Genomic DNA, 13,886 nt, shown 5'->3' on the forward strand with positions numbered 1-13,886 from the left:
ATATATATATATATATATATATACGTAAAAATTATATATATATATATATATATATATATTGTCTAAATACTTTTACATTAAAATTGTTAAGGATTTTAATGTCAGTCACTTACTTTTACATTTATTCACGACATGATATTATTTATAGACAATGATGGATATATTATAGCAGAATTAACTTTATAGTTCGATAAAATTTTATATTGCACGTAAAGATGATGGTAGTGTGATCGTAGCTTTTTTTTATTCCTACGTTTAAGAATAAAGTTTATGAGGGGTAATAGAAATACCGAAGCGAGTTGACCCGAATGTAAATGACCTGTATCTGAAATCGCCGCCCCGTTGTGTACCAATTACTGCAGAGATGTATGCGTGTAAAGGGGATGGTCGATGTGCCAGCGAAACATAAACTGCGATAACCGTCCGTATCTCCTGCCTTATGGTCGGATTGGTCTGACGTGAGTAGGTCAGTTTTCACTGCCGAATACCAACTGCAATCGGACTGTATCGCTCTAAGTGCTAATAAACGCACGGATCTTATGAAGTGTTTCGCAGCCTCTGACCGAGATGGCAATGGACCCCCACAATTGGCCCACAACTTTTCTTATGAATTATTTGTTACATTTAATAACAAATTCGCGACTGTCTTCGATAATTGAAAGAATGTAGCAAACAGTAAAAAATTCGTTAATCATTAGTAAATCAATTTATTGTATAAATTTATTGTAGCAGAGAGACTCTCTCTCTCTCTTTTTCTCCACTTGAAAAGTTTTGAAAAAATGTATGCAAATTTAATTTAAAAATTATTTCTCCTAGTTAATTTAAACTTTATTATTTTTGTTTTGTTTTCTGACAGTTAATAATTTTAAGATTATTAAAAAGTGAATCACGAAATTTTTCTCATGATCTTTAAAAAAATAAGGTTTTTATCCGGACACAAAGTTTTCGAATAATATCCGTGACTATTTTGACAAGTATTACACGGCGAGAATATTAAATTTTTTTTTCATAAAAATTCTTTTTTAATTTTGCTATGATTCTAGTAATGTAGAAAAAGTTTGTCGATAAGATCTATTGTGCCGAGGAGAATAATAAATTTCACTAACACATTTTTCTCTAACACACTTCAGTTCCTAAAATATAAATAGTGTGTGAAATAAAAGGATAGTAAATTGTTGTAGAATGTTGATCCATTCTTCGGTTGCAAAATTCTAGAGCAATTTTTACTTTAAAATTATCTCTGTGTATCGTGCAGGTTATACAATGCAGCACAGGCTCGTGTAAAAAATGTCTGCAATAACTCGGCGAAATCGCGGTATCATTAGTGTCCGCATTATTGTCACAATGACGCACATGCACGGGTTACAGGCTCGCTGCACCGCGCGCGCGCGCGCGCGCTTTTCTCAGGCTCCATTGGAATAGGAAAATCGGTCGTGTTGATACCGCTATTGAAACAATCGATCATTACGCACTCGTTCCGCATTGGTCGCGCTTCCAGATGCACCTCGTTGCAACGTCACCGGCATAATGGAGAGACGCTGCAGGCCGCGGCCGCACCGCGCGCGCCCTGCTACCGACGGCATATCAAAATGCAGCTCGGCCGTGTGTTTGAATTCGCGGTTCCATCATGAATCAATTACCGCGCGGATTCGTACACAACGGCGACTGCGGCGAAAGCTCGCGCGCGTGAAGGATGAGGAACATAAAGGGGGTTTCGTGTGGTCCGGTATGCAGAGAGCGGGGAAAAGATAGAGACAGACAGATAGACAGACAGACAGAGAGAGACAGAGAGAGACAGAGAGAGAGAGAGAGAGAGAGAGAGAGAGAAGGAGAGAGAGGGAGAGAAAGAGGACAGAGAGGAGAGAGAGAGAGAAAGAAAGAGGGTCGCGCAGTGTGCGTTACTACACGCGTGTCACCGTTGCACACGCGAGCGTGTTAACTTCCTCTCCGCGTCTCCCCCCGCCGGACCAGGCTTCATCGTTTCTACACGAATGCACTCGCTATCGTCGTATACCGATCGTTTCGTTTTTTCCGCCCTCCTTTCGCGCTTTCCCGCCGCTCCTTCTTACTTCTGTTCTTTTCATTTTTCTTTCTTCTTTTCCTTCTAGCCCCCTTCCGTCTTTTTTTTTATTTTCCTACGATAATCATCCTATCCAACTTTGCCCATTCGAAACGATGGCGCAAGTTCGTCGAAGTCACGCCTAGAGAAAACGCGGAGGATTCCGTGCAGAATAAAAAGAGAGCCGGGGGTGGCTCTTTATTCCCTGCGAGGCGAGCGCGGCGCCCTTCCGTGTAAACGTCATCGCGGAGGTCTCAAACGCATCCTGCTTGTTAAATGTTGCGCGCACCGCTCTCGTTAATTACATCGAGCAAGGTGACCGAAATAGCGGGCTTCCGATCGCCGTTACAAAAGTGTATCTCGCGGAACTAATGAAAGCACGGCCGAATCTTTTTCTTTCTCTTGGCCACCGAAAATGGCCCTGCAGATAAAAATATCATGTTCTGAATGTCTAAAAATTAAGCAGAAGAAAGAGAGAGGGAAGAGGACAGAGAGGGAGAGACCGCGGAATGTTCGTAAACAGATTACATAAAGTGACACACTTTCGACACAGAATGATTATAGTTACTGATGTAATATTCCTTATGACTATTCGTCATTTGTTGCTCATTTACAGACTTGTTTCCACATATCGTTCGTCCGTCATCTTTGAGCGATGAATTCTCGGAACGCCTCATATCTCGGCTGATCTTTTTTGACTATAGAGATTGTCATGAACCGGTTATGCAACCGCGCTAGTCACGGTGCCTAAATTTAATTTAAACGAACGGCTAACGAAGAGTTGTTTTCGCGCGAAAGTATATTTATAACGACAGAACTGCGAGGTGGGTTTAAGTCTACCGAGGTGACTATTCAATTTTTGACCGATTCGCTCTTTGAAAAAGTTCAAACGAGTTGTGTTATGTAAATCGCGAATGAGAAATCGGTCTTCGAGTAAATTTTGGTACAGTCTCGAAAATTTGTAAAAAAAAACAAAAAATATGTTTTAGGAACACATATCTAACCTTGGACATTCTTTTTTTCATCTTTATATATATATTATATATATAATATATGTATATAAATTATATATATATATATATATATATATATATATATATATATATATAATATATATATATATATATATATATATATATATATATATATATATATATATATATATATATATATATATATATACATATATAAAGATATTTAAACTTTCAGCATAAAACATATACATACATATATATGTGTATGTATATATATATGTGTGTGCATATATATATACACATAAAGTTTGAGGTCACTGACAAAAGTGTTTATCTACTTTGACCGTTATTGCATTAAATATTTAACGTTTAAACAACAAAGTAAAATCAACAATGACCTCATTAGGTATATATTTTTCATTGCGACCCATTAAAACTTTATAATATATGTGTGTATCAGAGTCAGATACTACACTAAAAAAAAATTTTAGACGATAAAAAGTTGTTTTTATTAAATTGCTGTTTATTTACCTAATATAAATTTTCATACAGAATAAAAAACTAAAAAAATATTGAGGTTGTGTATAAATCCACTTTGTTGTTTACGTCCCATAATTTTACCTTGTCAATTAAGGGATACATATAATTTATTCTGAAATTTTAAGTATTTGCATTTAAGAATCAAAAGAATAAGAAAATCCAGAACGGATGGATGTCCGGAAAGAAAATAGTATTTTTACTTTATCTATGTTGCAATAATCTCCCCACACCAAAGATTCCGCGCTCCTCCGTTTTACGACAGAATTATTATACGTTACTTTTTTATCTGCTGATAAAAGAGAAACGCGTTTGTATTAGAACTTAATTGTGCCGACAATTCAGACAACACCAACGTCGATGCTCGGTACAGCACGATAAGAGAATATTCAATAAACGAGTAAATAAACAATAAAGCGGTAAGATATTCTTACCACTTAACGTCCTTATCTGTTTTGTCGACTTTGGCCTTCGCGAAAGAATGAGAATTAAGTACGAAACTTGGTATTGTTATTATTTCTATATATAACTATATATAAGTCGGTCTCTTATCATAATTGACGCACTACAGACATTAATAATTTGATTGAAATAGATATCAATCATCGGTCTCATACGTGTTCGTGTGAACACAAGATAACTTCACGTTCAACTTTATCGGAAATTATTTATCAAAAAATATTGTTTATCAATTATTTATTTACAAGATGCTCCAGTATTTGACGAGAGATTAAATGTGTCTGCTGATATCATTTTTATTTATATCACATAGATATCGCATTACTTCTATGCTGAGAAAAAAATATCTAGGAAATAAAAGTGTATATATAATATATGTATATATATATATATATATATATATATATATATATATATATATATTCTCAGTGTAGGAATGTGCTATAATACATATTTATTTATATATTAATATATAAAATATTTCTCAAATAAGAAAATATACATTTCCTTAAAGCCTTGACTTTTTATAAAAGCAATTGTTTATTCTATTTAAATAAAATAATTTGAATTTAAATAAATATGTTATCAGCTCCAATAGAAAAAATATTTGTTTAGATATTTTTTAGATATTTTTCCTCTGTAATGTATAATAGTGTGTAGTAATGGATTCTTTTAATCTATATATGGTATATTCATAAATATCGCGTAGTTTTGGAAAAATATATTAGTTTTTTTTATATCAGTTTATAATTATATTTTTAAAAAGTTTTCCTTAATTATATATTAATTTTTCAAATCTCTAAATTTCATTCGGAAAGTGGAATAACCGTTGAGTCATTTGGAGTAATTTTTTCACTCATATAGAGCGAGTTCTCTACTCTGAATCGTCGAGTGAATATTTTCACTCGAAATTGAAGAGTAAATCTAATATACTATACATTGGCACCAGAACGTATTCACTCTAACTGATTGAAACATTCGCTCATATGAAGTTAGAATTCACTCTTGCGATTTCGAGTGGCAGTATTTTCACTACTGCTTCGAGTAAAAATATGACACCGCGACTTTTCACTTATTTTAAGTGAGATTTGATTCCAGAAATTTAAAGAACAAAGTTTCTAGACTGCTTGCTGAGGCCATGTTGGATTAGCATCAGAGACGAGAAATGACGTGTTGAAGATTCTTGCGTGCCATTTTTAAATAAAAAGATATATGAATGAGAGGACATTTCAGGTCGCTTGAGCATACTTGTAAAATAGTCTTAAAAAGGTGAAAAGGATTTGTCCTTTCATTCACATATTTTTTTATTTGAAAATGACATTCGAAACTTTTGAGCATGCATTTTTTCGTTTCTGACGTCATCAATCAAAAGTTCCGCGATAAAGACTAAAGTGAAACTAACGAAACATTTCATTTTATCACATGTGTTTCCTTCACTTGTTAAACACTAATTGTCAATTAAAGACACGAGTTTAAATCTCTAAGAACATATTTCTTTCACGGTGAGAAAGCACATGCAACGATCGCAAAGTCAAAACGTCCCACGCAGAGTTGCAAATCGAACGACTTCGCAGCTTTATCGCGACGCATCCGGATTTGATCTCGCAGCTACATAGTTTTAGCACTCGTCAAAATTTTACATCACCGGTCAGGATAGATAAGGCAGCCGCGTAAATTCTCGTCCGTTCGCATCCACAATGTGCTGTGCAACATCGTTGCATCCAATCGAGGAATAGAGACCACATTTGCGATACCCACGCGGCTCACTTTAAATTCCTCGAGGTTCAAGCAGTCTTATCAGTTTGTTGACACTGTTTGCTAGTGCGCTGGAAAGAGAGATCGAAGAAGTACGGGGAGAACGTACGGTATGTTTGATACGGTGCGTTCGAGTCTGCTTTGTTCCCGCGTCAGTCGCATTTCTCGCTGACGAGAGCTGAACTACGTGTAAATTTCTGACGGTCTTCTGGAAAGTGCATATCGTTTGCATCGCGCGGCATCACATTGAGTGCACATCGGCTCGTTCAGTGTTTCACGATACATATTATTATCGACGAGACATTAATCGTTTTAGACACGCGCCAGACTTAACGAAGTGTCGATCGAAAACTCTATTCGCTCTTCGAGGATATTAATGACAAACGTGTTAATAGTAAATCGTTACTTGCAAAAAGACACACATATATACTCACATCTATTTTCTGTAATAGTTTTTTCTTTTCTTGAACATTACAAGTGCAAAGTAAAAATTGCAAAAAAATCACACATTTAGAATAATTATTCCGTCGATTGTTGAACATAGTATTTACTTGTCCGTGTAAAACTCACCTCGATACGTGTGATATTTATTTCAAACCTAACACGGAAACTTTACTCGGAATAAGAATCAACGTGATACTTCATAGATCGTTCTACTTTGCTCTACCTACTCTACTTTGTTGTGCTTGTAATCGTGATCGATCAAAGTTCAGAGATGTGTTTCTTCATCGGCTGGCGCGAGGGCGGCATAAAAATTCCTAATTTATGAGTGGACGTGGGAGTCGTTAAGGTCTGTTTGCCATAAACGTAAAATACTTCGTTATAATTTTTGCGTCGCTTCGGAAAAATGATTTGCGTCCTTATAAATTCATGAAAAAAACAAAGTCGCTGCTTTGCACTCGCTCTTATCTGCGCGCTCATCATTGTTTGCGCAATACTGTTCTGTCCAAGAGATAAGTATCCATTATGTACCTATTGTGCCACCGAGCATATATTTACTCGACTCACTTCTGCCTGATTCACGATGCGTGCAATTCGTGCGAGAATCATATCACTGACAGACAAATCCTCTGGCTAATCCACATTCGGTTCAACTCTTCATATCTCTTTACGAGAAAAAATAGCATTAAATGTCTCACGCAACTCTTCCCACGTATTGTAAAAATATATGCTTGAGTCTTTTGCACAAAAGTTGCGACACAATTATTGGACAAGCTTATATAACACATGATATTTATATTTCTATATATACCGAGAGAACAAAAATACCTAAGAAATAAAATGTATTTATTCGTGGTAGATACTAACAACATATTTATTTATACTAATAAAAAATATTTTTAAATAAGAAATATACATTTTTTTTAAACCTTAGCTTTTTATAAAAGCAATTGTTTATTCTATTTACATATAAAAAATTGATATTTAAATAAATATATTAGTACTCATACACCGAATAAATATTTCTTAATTTTTAGATATTCTTTTCAGATATTCTTTTCTCTAAGTATGCTTATAAATTGTACATCTCATGCTTAAAAATTTAGCAGCTTTCGAACGTCTCAATACTCGAGCTCATGCACAAAAGTTCGTAGTCTCGTTAAATCTCAGTCGCGTGTCCATAAACTTGCCCAAAGAAAAGTGTCGCAACCTTTATGCAAACGACTGTATAAAAACGACAATTTATGATATACAAAATATTTTCCTATTACCGCGAAACTGAATGAAACAGTCGTTTCGATCATCAAACTGCCGTCTCATTATGGTCTCACGGTCGTTCTCGTATTAAAGGAATTTTTGCGCGGGAGTTATCGCGCGATTTCCTCTTCTCGAATAAGTCGCGAGCATACCCGGAAGTGCCACTCCGGTCGACGATACGCGTTCGCAGGGAAGAACGAGCGCGCGATCTGATCGCGCGCGCTCCGCTCCGTGGAAACGAGGCGAGCGCATCGCGGAGGAGTGCATAGCGGGCACGGGAGGGAGAGGAAAGATGACATAATCCCACTCTCGCAATTTGCGAAACAGATTTACGCGTGGGACGGGCCCGGCGCGGGCATTTATGATAATGTGTAGCGCGGTTTACTGGACGCGATGCGTCGTGCATGCTGGCGTGTACCGCGCCGTTCACAAAATGACGCTGGTCGCACATAGGCGCGCTGCGAATATCGAATCTTCTCGCCGCAAAATCGTATCGATACGACATGTCGAAGCAGAATACCGAGATACATCTCACGCTCGTGTTACATGCTCGACGCCGCTTCACACGATCCGTTAACCATTACTTCTTTAGTATTTACATGCACCGAAATATACACATACATGAACCTCAAAAATAATCTTTAAGAAGATTAGTGATGGAATTATATCAGGGACAAATTCGACGTGTTTTACGACGGTCAGATACCAAACGCGATTTCGGGTATCATCAAAGGAAGAAGGATCAAACTCTAAATTTTGAATTTATAATAAATTTCGAATAATGGGTTAATTGGGCTACATATCAGCAAAGTCCACACTATGAAAAATCGTGTGTTAAGTTTAACACAGTTTACATGTACCAATTTATTCACTCTAATTTTTGTGTTAATTTAACAACAATACAAAAACGTTAACAAACACGACTCTTCTGTACATTTTTCACATAAAATACCTCAACAAAAATCCGTGCATTTACATATAGATTGTGTTGTTTTAATAAAAAAACAAAGAGAGAGAAAACACGATGACAGTATATTAAATACACACACAGATATATAAAAAAAATTTAACACTAACGTTTCCATATGGATCTATTTCAACGCCAATGTTTTTTTATCGCTTTTAATTGTCGGTCGTGTCGCGCCGCAAATCACTTCTCATCGACCGTTAATAATGGGTCATCGCGAGCGCCAAGTGACCAAGACGGTTTATCGAATTAAACCAGCCTCCTCCTTCGATTCACCTGACTCTGCCCGGTGTCCCGGTTCCTGAACAATGCTATACAGGCGAGCGCGCGCGATCCGCACGTATATATAAATCCGCGGGTGTGAGCGTGTGCGCGCATCGGGGTACACATGTAAGCGATATACGTTGCTTCGCTCGCGAATCCTACTTAACGCCGTCCCTGATGCCCGAACTGACGCACACGCATGGGCACACGTACACGCGGGCAGGGGCACCGGGATAATCGCACAAGACGATTGGTAGCTTCCTGTCGTTCACGTGACCGGCCTGCATCGCGGAACGGCGGCGAACACATGGGGCTGCGGAGGATGACATTCGTTGCACTCACCCGGTGCCGCCAGCACGCCCGTGTTACAGCCGACGAATTAATGTATGCAGACGCGAATTCACTAACTACACTCGAACGGGGGAGGTCTATCGGGAACGACGCTCCGTGTTAATAATCGTCGCTGATTAGCTGTTGCTCGATAATCGAACCGTTGAAACGACTGGCCTCGCATCACGCCTCGGAAATAAAGAAATCTGAAGAGATAACATCGTGTATATCCAAGAAAAACATCTTCCTCGGGTCTTCTTCAAATATCTTTTCTTCTCCTCCCTCTATCTTCCCCTCCTTTCTCTCTCTTTCTCTCTCTCTTTTCTTCCCAATGGTAATAATGGTAATAATGATATTAGATAAATTTTTCTTTATGTTACATAGAATATTTTTAAATTTTTTACTACAATTTTATTATTCAATTTGTATTCAATATTTTACACAGCGCATGAGGAGATTTGTCGCTAAATGCGCAATAAATAAAGTTCTGTTTCTCTCTATTTCGCGATACCTGCTGAGCTTAAACTTCGAATGGAAACGAAATATGAGCAAAGTAGAAACATAGAGTGGTAACTAGGTGAACGTGCACCCGGAACACTCGGCACGTAAGTGCACTCCGCTCGCGTTCCCCTCGTCCCTTCTCTTCCGCCCTCCTTCGTACACGCGCACCTAATGCTCCTGAAAATGCGAACGGTGTTTGTGTTGCAGTGATTATCGGCAGAAAATAATATTATGCCGTCGGCGAATTATACACGAGCAATATTTTCCGACTCGACACACCGGTAACGTCCAATGACTTGCCGCCGATTGCCCCACAAAATAACGCAATTTGCGTCGCGAAAACAATCGGTAGACAAATTGTGACAAATTGATCGCGTGAGATCTACGCGGATCTCTAACGAGGCGCGCGGGCTCCCTTGAAGAAACAAAAAAGAGAAGCAGATCGCGATTTTGATGAGTCACGTCGACATTGACTCGTTCAATTCGCGTCGCATACCCGCATTCGTAGCCGCTGCTAATTGTCGGCATTACGTATGCCGTCGAATTCCCAGTACTTCACAAATTGTCGCACGTGCGCACGCGACACGCACGGAGAAAGGAAAGATCGCCGCGAGCTTGGAAATTTCAACGGTATTGCGCAATCCACCTTGCAATACCGGGGGAAACCTGGTAAAACGCTAAACAGATTATCATCTCTCGTTGAACTTCACGAATACGCCACTTCCATCAAAGCGTATTCTACTTCTCCCTCTCTCTCTTTCTCTTTCTCTCCCTCTGTATTGTTAATATAAATAATAGGAAAGAGGAGGCAGAGAGGAAGGGAGTGCGAATTGATGCAACTCGCTATTGTATCAGTCTGTATTCTTTCTTTTCTTCTTTCTTTTTTCGTTTTCTTTCTCCTTTTTCTGTTTATTATCATTCTCTAAATATTTTTATTTATATTATTATTATTTGTTCTTTGTTCTTTTGTAATGGATTTTTTCTGTTTTTCTCTTTTTTTCTTTTGTATTTATAATTTCGTAATATACGTTTGATCTTGTCCCAGAGTGCTCAATAAACATCACTATGTTTGTCTATCTTGTCTGTCTCTCTTCTCTTCCGCAAATCGCTCCTTCATCGGGCCAAAGCGACAAGTGTCGCCAAAGTTCGCAGAGGACGGTCGGCAAAATGAAAACGTCGCGCACGGCAATTATACCGAACGGAAGGCTCTTTCACCTCTCGCGTTTTTTCTCCGCGATAATTTTCGCGACTCGCGCGCAGCTCGTTCGCGACTCGCGCTGTTACGCTACCTTCCGGTGGAAAAAACGGAGATTAGCCGCGACGACGTTGCCTCGCAATATCGTGCCATCTATTTTGTAATAGAAACAACGGAAGAGCCTAATTCCGCGAGGCTGCCTCGCTCTCGTCCTCCTCGCCATTAGACGTGCGGATACATGCCCGGCGCGCATGATGCCATTCCTATCTACCTATACTTACTTACCCCAGCTACCTACCTACCTAATTATACCGAGTGGTCCACTAGAAGCGATAAGCGATTTACATACCGAACGGCACGATGGATTTACTGCTCGGCTGTGTGCGCGACGTCGATATACTCGAGTCCCGGCCGAGCCGAGCGGAGCCGAGCGGCGTCGCGCCGCGTTCACGTCGACTTTGCTCCATTTTGCTCCTATTTCAGGAAGTCGGAGGAACGTCTCGCAAATAGTGGCATTGCCATGCGCGCCGCATTTTCTCGTTCCTCTTATTCGCGCTCGCTCGCTCACGGGAATAGTTGCTCTTTGCACTCCGCGCGCGGAGCGCGTCGCACTGCCGCCATGTCCGCTTCTTCTTCGATCCCTCGTTAACTTGGTCGCCACGCCTGGGGTTAATCCAGGGCGATCAAGATGTTTCAGGCTTATATCGCACCCGCGTTTGCCAATGAGCGCGAATTGCGCCTCGCTCACTCACCGTGTCCCTAAATACATCGCGAGATACATCGATCGATTTTGACATTTTGTAACGGTGACACTGGATGGCTATATTAGGATAAGTTCTAGCTATCTGGACACAGTTGGCCTCAGAACAGATCTGCTTACATAACAATGACACTGCTTATCAAAAACATACCGTTTCTCACATCAGTTGTTCTAATAAAGAGAAAAGAAGACTCGCGTACCACTCTCGCTAACAATCTTCCGATGTTACATCGACACACAAATATGTAATGCATTAGTCAACAGACGCGAAAAGAAAGACGCGAAAAGGCGGGCGCGCACGACGGTTACTCGCGGATATAAATCTTCGTGCGTCGCGCGTAACCCTCGCTTAATAATTGATAAGTAAATCATTCACTCGAGGAGCCGCCTAGGCACGAAACGTGCCAAACGATGAGACAGATTTACTGTACGCTCCATTCTCGGGAGGCATTAGTGTATTTTGACCGCGGTACAGCACGCTTCAGCTTCCGCAACCGCGAACGCACTAAGGACCGCCGTGCAACCGCTTCTCATCGGGATCATTTATTTACGCGCGGTCGCGCCACTTAATTCGCATTAATAAATTTGCCTTCATCAGTGTGTGTGTGTGTGTGTGCGTGCGCGGTACACTCGCTATATGCGTCTATCATGCTTGCCGAGTTAAAATTCAATCTTGTTTCTTGGGTTGCGCGTACTCAGAGAAAAAGACGGTAATAGCAACTATATAGGGTCGATGCAATACACGACAATGCTCGTGTGCACAAGTCAAATTGAATACAAAATCCCCGTACCATTTTGTAAACAATCACATAAAATTTACAATTATTTAAATTTCTTCTATAATGATTTAAAACGACTGTGCAATATCTTCCCTTCCTCTCCAGGATGGATTTTCCCTTTTTTTTTTAATTAGCATATGTGAATTTATTTCCTTTTTATTGCTATTTTCTCTTTGCAGAACTTTGAAAAATAAATTTCAAAATATATCACTTAAGGAATTAAATGCGAGCGCTCGCACGCGATTATCCATTAGTCTTCTTTAATTAGTAACTAGAAAATCTATACGGTTATTTGTAAAATTATACAGAACTTTTTGATTCAGACCTAATCCACGTGCATTACCATGTTTTGCGTCAGTAACCCTGTATAAGTGGCAGCTATACAAGTTTTGTATGTAGAATTAATATATATATATATTTTTTTTTATAAATTTTTTTTAGTCATTGCAACTGTATAAAGTTGAATGATTACGGAAATTATACAGTAACTATGTTCAGCTTCAGTTGTCATCTATATAGTTGCCACCACCGTGTCTTTTTCTCTGAATGCAAAGAAGCCGCGATTTTGGAAAATGGGGAGAACGTGAAGAGCGACGAATTTAATAAAAGTACCGATTATGTTTACTAAAAAATACCGCAAAGTATCGATTAAGTTAAGTGACAGTCGGTAGCGGAAATAATAAATTTAGGAGACAAGATATTCAAAAACCGCGGGACAATCTGTCGAAAACATTCTCCCACGCTAATAAAACTATCTCCGCGAAAGTCTAATTTTGTGCACGACATGATCGCGTGGGCTGTCTCATAAACTGAAGGAGTTAAAGGGGGTAACTCAAAAGACCCGAACTGTGTCTCGAAGTTCCGCGAGAACGGCATTATTTCGACACAAACGAGTATTCATCATTTAATGCGAGATAAACAGTTTTCGCTTTAAATTAGCATCGGGAGCTAATAGCGTGAAGAGACAGCGTAAACAGCCCTCGATATAATTTGTGGTCCTTCATCGAACGCGGCGCAAACTCGATTCGGCGCGATTACACGAGCGCGAAATATATCGAGCAAAGCAATGACAACAGGACTCTATTTTCAACGATAGTTATTCTTAGGATGGCGTAAATTTAATAGCGACAGACGTAGCGACGTGCAGCGGCAAACATGTATCGCGTTTGAAATATGACTTGGAAATGTAGTGCACAGCGGCGATTATTTAATTTCGTTAATTATTCCGCACGCGAGAAGAGAGGGCACTTCTAAAGAAACGTGTCACTAAAATATTTTTATCTTTGCGGACGGATGCGAAACTTTTATCGCTCCTTCGCATAGGTTTGTCTTTTCCCCGGAAAATGGTGGACTTAGCGAAGTTAATATTTTTAAAGGAATAATGAATTCGGACTGCCTGGGCCCCACGTCCCAGCTTTAAATCTTTTCCGTAAATAGATTATGGCGCGAGATAATGAAAAATTTGCCAAGGCACAAGTTATCACGCTTTTCTCTCTCTCTCTCTCTCTCTCTCTCTCTCTCTCTCTCTCTCTCTCAACTTCCTTCTTTCGCTACAACCATCGCTGGGACGCAAGCTTATATAATTTACGCGAAGTTCAGAAAATACAA

General features: G+C 39.3%; 1 protein-coding gene across 21 annotated transcripts in view; it reads left to right on the forward strand.

Annotated features, from left to right (window-relative positions):
• Positions 1-13,886, forward strand: part of LOC116854091 (forkhead box protein P1) — a 324,470-nt gene that overhangs the window by 10,208 nt on the left and 300,376 nt on the right. For 2 of the 21 annotated variants that reach the window (XM_032835662.1, XM_032835664.1), the window contains exon 1: positions 5,909-6,574. The exons of the other annotated variants lie outside the window; for them this stretch is intronic. The gene's annotated coding sequence lies outside the window, so the exon portion shown is untranslated. Of the gene's footprint in view, positions 1-5,908; positions 6,575-13,886 lie in introns of those variants that run through there. 21 annotated transcript variants of the gene reach the window in all.

The sequence above is a fragment of the Odontomachus brunneus genome, unplaced genomic scaffold (assembly GCF_010583005.1).
Source record: "Odontomachus brunneus isolate Ranch 3 - 2012 unplaced genomic scaffold, Obru_v1 Obru_scaffold_008, whole genome shotgun sequence".
Taxonomy (NCBI): Eukaryota; Metazoa; Arthropoda; class Insecta; order Hymenoptera; family Formicidae; genus Odontomachus; species Odontomachus brunneus.